The sequence below is a fragment of the Dendroctonus ponderosae genome, unplaced genomic scaffold (assembly GCF_020466585.1).
Source record: "Dendroctonus ponderosae isolate FM_Combo_2020 unplaced genomic scaffold, Dpon_F_20191213v2 Dpon_F_20191213_11, whole genome shotgun sequence".
Taxonomy (NCBI): Eukaryota; Metazoa; Arthropoda; class Insecta; order Coleoptera; family Curculionidae; genus Dendroctonus; species Dendroctonus ponderosae.
Window position 1 is genome coordinate 1973668 of NW_026017213.1, and position 6290 is coordinate 1979957.

Here is a 6290-nt window from a genome sequence, read left to right on the forward strand (position 1 = left end):
TTTAAGACAAGATTCCTAAATTGTACAATTTAGGAACCTTGCGTTTAGAGTGTTTTCCAACCCAACGTTCATATTTTAAATACATCTGTTTTTTAASMATTTTTTATTAAAGAATTTTAYATAGRTATTGAAATTTTATTTTGTACTGRTARACTAAAATKTTAACGCAAATTTTCGAAATAATTAATGAATTGTTGTAGTGTACTGTTGCGGTGATTTTGAAGRTTATTTATGGTTTTATTTTGCAAYTGAGCAATATCARTTAAATAATCCAATTCATTTATATCTGTGGTGMTTTTGTAGAACCCAAATATTTTKTAAAAAGTTAGTTCCTCCAAGTCCTCCAATGGATTATTTCTGTTATATATCGTCTTTGGAAATCCAAATTCGATTATCTCCAAGATATCTAGATCGTCTTCAACAATGGRTGTCAAAACAAGTTTCGATATCCATTGTTTCTGTTTTTTGTTTGTTATCGTTATTTTGTTAATTTTCAATTTTGTTAACTATCGCCACATGYAGGAGGAAGGAAAACGAGGGTTAGAATTTACGGCTTAACACCATAAGCCACCAAAGTTGACGGCTTAATTTAAGCTGAGCTTTGAATGCTGGCAGCCTGGTGTATAATGTGGTGCAAACCAATTTTATTWTAAAGCKGAGCTTAATGGCAAASSCAWGCTTATTTTCAACGGTGCAAACGGGCCTAAGAGGAGGGASTTGCAARCCTTCTARGGAATTASTAAAGATTTGCCGTGTTGCTRAGAGCATAATACGAACGCATCAAAATGTTACGTCTAACGTAATTTTAAAATTAATCTACTTGACTATCTAACAGACAACTAAATATAGAAGAGTTATCTACATCTTTGCCAGAACAGTGCTTCGAGCAAGATCCTTTAGATGGTCATATTTTATAGTTAATACGATTAACTAATATTAAAACACTATTTCACAATAAGAATTCATCATATTAATGCAAGAAACAATGAAATAAGTAATAGCATAGACAGAAACTAACACAATTTTTAGTCACCAATAGTTTGTTTTTTGAATTTTTATCCAATTCTATGTCATACAATGATCTTTCTACAAACGCATTAAACATGTTATTTTTAATGTGTAAAAATATATATTTTTCCCATCAATTTTTTTTGTCAATAAAACCTGTTCTATTTGTCAATAATTATAGTGCCTTAAAACCTGCTTTTCAAATTTAAGTGTTTTATCACCATGTCGAATTTTTAATGTATTTGGAGAAAAAATAAGTAAATAGTCCTTTATTAATTATTTAATTTATTTACTCCTTCACTTATTTATAAATAAAGGAAATTTAAAAGCATTATCATTAACTTTGTACCCTTTCTCTGTATGTTTACAAGAGTCTAGGTACTGGGTTTCTGCCACACCTAGCTCCATCTTTCTCTCGGTTCTCTCTTTCTAGCCTCTTAAGATATCGATAAAATAAATTATTTCCGATATAAAATGTCTACCAAAAATTAGTTTAAGATTTCTAATGTTGACAGAATTTTTAAAAAATTAATTAAAATAAAATACATTATAGTTTGAATAAATTTTACTTAAATAATAACATGGTAACAATATGCGCAACGATATAAACACACACAATTAAATTTAAATAACCATTCTAATGTTAACTTCATCAGTCTTTTAATGAAATTCAAATTTTCAGACCGTAAAGTTTGCACTGAAGTTCTTATTTCGTTAGAAATATAAAAAATAATTTCCTAAAGTTCTTCGATTGTATTCACTTCTGGTGAATATACCGTACTTTTTAAATGGTCCCAGAAGTAAAAATCAAGCGCGTTTAAATCGGGGGATCTAGGAGGCGAGTTTATAGGAGCTTCTTGACCTCTAGCAATCCAACGGCCTGGAAAGTTTTCATTAAGCCGAAACGATTTCATTTTTTTGTGGGCAAACTAGTGCCCTTAAGAAGAAACAGTAAGAGATAAAAAATTGATAAATAACTTGTAGTAATTAAAAAAATTGTTAAAAAAAGTTCCGAACAAGGCAAAAGTAGGAGTTCCACATTTCCACCCTGTATAAAAGTAAACTGAACTACAAAACACTACCATAGAATGGCCTTGAATTATCTTATAATGTGTACCAAAATTTAAGTTCCCAATGTTTAACCGTTTTAAAGAAAAACAACAAAAACGAATATTTTTCGCCATTTTGGAGATCAAATATCTCAAAAATGAGACCTCAAATTAGAAAAATTCTCAGGAAGACCCCCCTCTAAAATGACTCGGAGAACACGCTGCTAAAATATTAAAAATATAATATAAAGAAAATCAAACACAATTTTAGTTTATTCACTGGGGTACCATGATTTGTCCGATAATGTTTATTGAGATTTCCCTGTGTTGAAAAGCTTTTTTGACAAATACTGCAAACATTGGAAATAGACATAACTAATGATATAAAAAGAATGATATAAAAGTTATTATTTATACGTTATTACGACAGAACACTGATACTACTTCGACACAATCAAGTCAAAGCGTGGTCAGACATAAACCAAACCACTTTACTTCCCACTTTTAACAGTTCTAACCTCAACTTTTTAAGATTTGACACTTGACACGATACAATGACATAACAACGGTTACTGGCAACGTTGTATTCCAAAAGGGCTACAATTAGCCGCTTCTGTTTATTGCCGTTGGCCAGTCTATCTGTTATATACATCTATATACGTTATTGAACTATATACGTTAGTATATAGTTCAATGGTTATAGTAAGTCACTGGTTTAAGGTTCTGGAGAAATCCGTTTCGCGCGTCAAACTGAGTTTCAGGCGTTAAACTCGGTTAAGATCGCTTGGTGAAAATCGGCCTTAAAACGCCATTAAAAAGTCATCATCATCAAACAGTGTCATACAAAACCACTTTTGAAAAAAGCTTGTAGAACAGTCGGTCAGTGAGTCAAAGACACCCAAATGTTAATAAAAAACAGGACTTTGCTTTAAATGTAAGAAAAGGTAAATGGAATAAATGGTTTAACTGTAATTTAAAAGGCTTCTCCCGTCCTAATAGATCCGAAACCTAACGGAATCTACTGTCAGCTGTCAGCTGAGTGTAATGGCGGCAAATTCAAATAAAATCCGGAAAAATCTGGAAACGTCTTCACCCAAAAACAAGCCCTCAAAGATATGGAACATTACGTCTTCTATTAATTATTACACAATAAGCGACGACCCTGATTTCTTATCAATCAAATTCGAAAAAAGCTAAATTGAATAATGCTCGAGCCGCCAGATTTCCCAAATCAACAGACATTATCAGCACAGCAGATATCCAAGCGAATGACGATGTGTAAATGGATATCTAAATTGCAACCTCGACCAACCACGTGAATTTTGCAGTTGCTTCTGAACATTTCAGTTAAGCGAAAGTGTACCGTCCAGCCAACAGTGGTCAAGCCTCTGAGTGGTCATTCACCTGCGTGTTTCAGAAAACAAAAAAAGCCGCGCTTAAGCCGCGGCAAATTCCTGCAAAAGACCGACAGAAAATGGGTCATCTGTCGGTGTTTTGATGAAACATCAAAGGAATTTGCCGCGGCTCAGGCTCAGGTCTGGACGCGCCCTTAGATTCGCTGCAGCAAAAATTGAAAATGCTTGATTTTCAGTCGGTGGTGTTTTTTTGCGCAAATAAAAAGGACAAAGTGGCCGCATGGATTCGACGAAGAAGTTCTACAATCCCAGTCCGGAAGAATCGGCCAGCTGGCTGAACAAACTCTTCTTTTGGCAAGTTTTCCGGGTTTAACCATTCGGACGCACCCAACAGCGTGTGATTCTTCCTGAGTTTTAGCCAACCAGAAATGCCGATGTTTTCTTTTGAAATCGGTTTTATTATCTAAACAATGATTTTCTCATTTTAACACTTAAACACTGTTTTATTGTAATAATTTTTATTTATTGGCGAAGCGTTTTCTCTGGACTTGGACGTTTTTTGTTAAATTAATAATCTGATTATCACGCAATATTTTTTCCGCCTTTTTGTCCACCTGTTTTTCAATTTCGTTTTCGCCCTTTTCCTTTTTCTTTAGATATCAGCTCTTTTGAGATGTTGATGTTCATGATTCCACTCATCTCTTAAGAAGGAGAGTTTTTGCTTATTTTTCTCAAGTCGTTCTGCAACGTCCAATTTTCATCTCTTTCTGATTAATCTCTGCTTTATTCTTTTTTGTCGTTAGCCTTTCTAAGCGTGCGATCTCAAGCGTCGTTTTTTAGCATTATTTATCCCTTGCTGGTGTAGCATTTGGTAACTGACTCTTTTAAAAACTTGCTTTTGATGAAAAGTTGTTCGGAGTTATTTTTTGAAACTAGTGAGCTTTTCAGGCCTTTAAGCCGTCGTGCAAAATAATTTATTTCTGACGTTTCACAAGCACGAGTGACTTGCATCTTCAGAGCGGTGCTGCGTCGAGCCATGAACCATCAAGATAAAACTATTTTTCGCAACGCCTAAAAGCGCGAAAAACTGATCAGTTTTGTTTCGTTCCATTTTCCTTTTCTCGATTTTACTTCAGTATGCTGCATTAACAAAAGGCCGTATTTTGAGCAATTTCGATGAAATTTCTAGGGCTTAAAGATATAAATTTCTTCCACAGATCGAGGAATCTTTAAGTTTCCACTCGATCCCGATTGAAAGTTTCCATTTTTAAAAAACAACCCTGTAAGTGTGACAAGTGTGGAAAATTGGTTATTTGTAGCCAGAGTCAACTTATTTAGCAAAAAGCGAGATTTAGCCCGGTTTCAATGAAGTTTATAGTACCAAAACACTCACTCAGATCTCTTCTACAGATCGTAAAAAAATCAACTTTCTACTTGATCTCGATCGGAAGTTACCATTTTTTAAAGGAGAGCGTGTAAGTGTGAAATTGGCCATTTTAAGCCAGAATTGATTTGGTTGGCAAACATCCAAATTTCACGCGATTGCAATGAAATTAGAATTGCTTAAAGACACGTCAGTTCTATGAGTAGTGAAAGTTTCGAGTTTATATTGAATGGAAGTTGAGAGTTACGATTTTTTAAAGAAAATCGTGTAAATATGTAAAGTTGGTCATTTTAATTACGAATTGAGTTAGATAGCAAACGTCGGATTTTAATGAAATTTCGCTGGCTTAAAGATTTAAGTATGTGTATGATTTATATATGTGATGGTGAATTTTGAGCCCATATTTTATCGCCTTTGAATATGGATTTTTTAATGGAAAGGGTGTAAGTATGTAAAGTTCAACAAAAAATTAACTTGGTTGGCAAACATCGGTATTTCGTGAGATTTTAATGAAATTTGACGGACTTCAAGTTTCTAATTTCTAAGTTTAATATTCTTCTAGTTGGGTCCTGCCATTTTTGAAACTCGGCTACCAAAAGGACTTGCAAGTCCAAGACATCTACAACACAACCAAAAGCGATCTGTCCCAACCATTAGGAGACATTTTAGAAAGGTACGATAATCCAAGAAGGTTTTTGGCAATTCATGATGCGAAATCTTATTCGCCTTGAGTTAAATAATCCGCAATACATTTCAAGTTTCTACTGAATCTCGATTGAAAATTGCAATTTTTTTAAGGAATTTTAAGCCAGAATTGACTTCGCTAGAAAACATCCGGACTTTGCGCGATTTGACTGAAATTTTCAGGGCGTAAATACTCAACTTATTGTTATGGATCCTGCAAATTTCAAGTTTATACTTGATCGGGATTGAAAATTGCGATTTTTTTTAAGTAAAGCGTGTAAATGTGTTAAATTTGCCATTTTAAGCTATAATTGACTTCGATAGAAAACATCCGGACTTTGCGCGATTTTACTGCAATTTTGAGGGCGGAAAGATTCAAATTATTTTTATAAAGCCTGCAAATTTCAAGTTTCTAAGTGGTCGCCATTGAAAATGGCGATTTTTTTAAGGAAAGCGTGTACATGTGTTAAATTTGCAAGTTTAAGCCAGAATTGACTTCGATATAAAACTTCCTCACTTTGCGCGATTGCGGGCGTAAAGATTGAACTTAGTTTTATGGATCCTGCAAATTTCAAGTTTCTACGTTGTCGCGATTGAAAATGGCGATTTTTTAATTTTTTTAAGGAAAGCGTGTAAATGTGTTAAATTTGCCATTTTAAGCCAGAATTGACTTCGATAGAAAACATGCGAACTTTGCGCGATTTCACTGAAATTTTCAGGGCGTAAAGATTGAAATTATTTGTATGGATCCTGCAAATTTCAAGTTTCTACTTGATCGCGATTGAAAATTGCGATTTTTTAAGGAAAGCG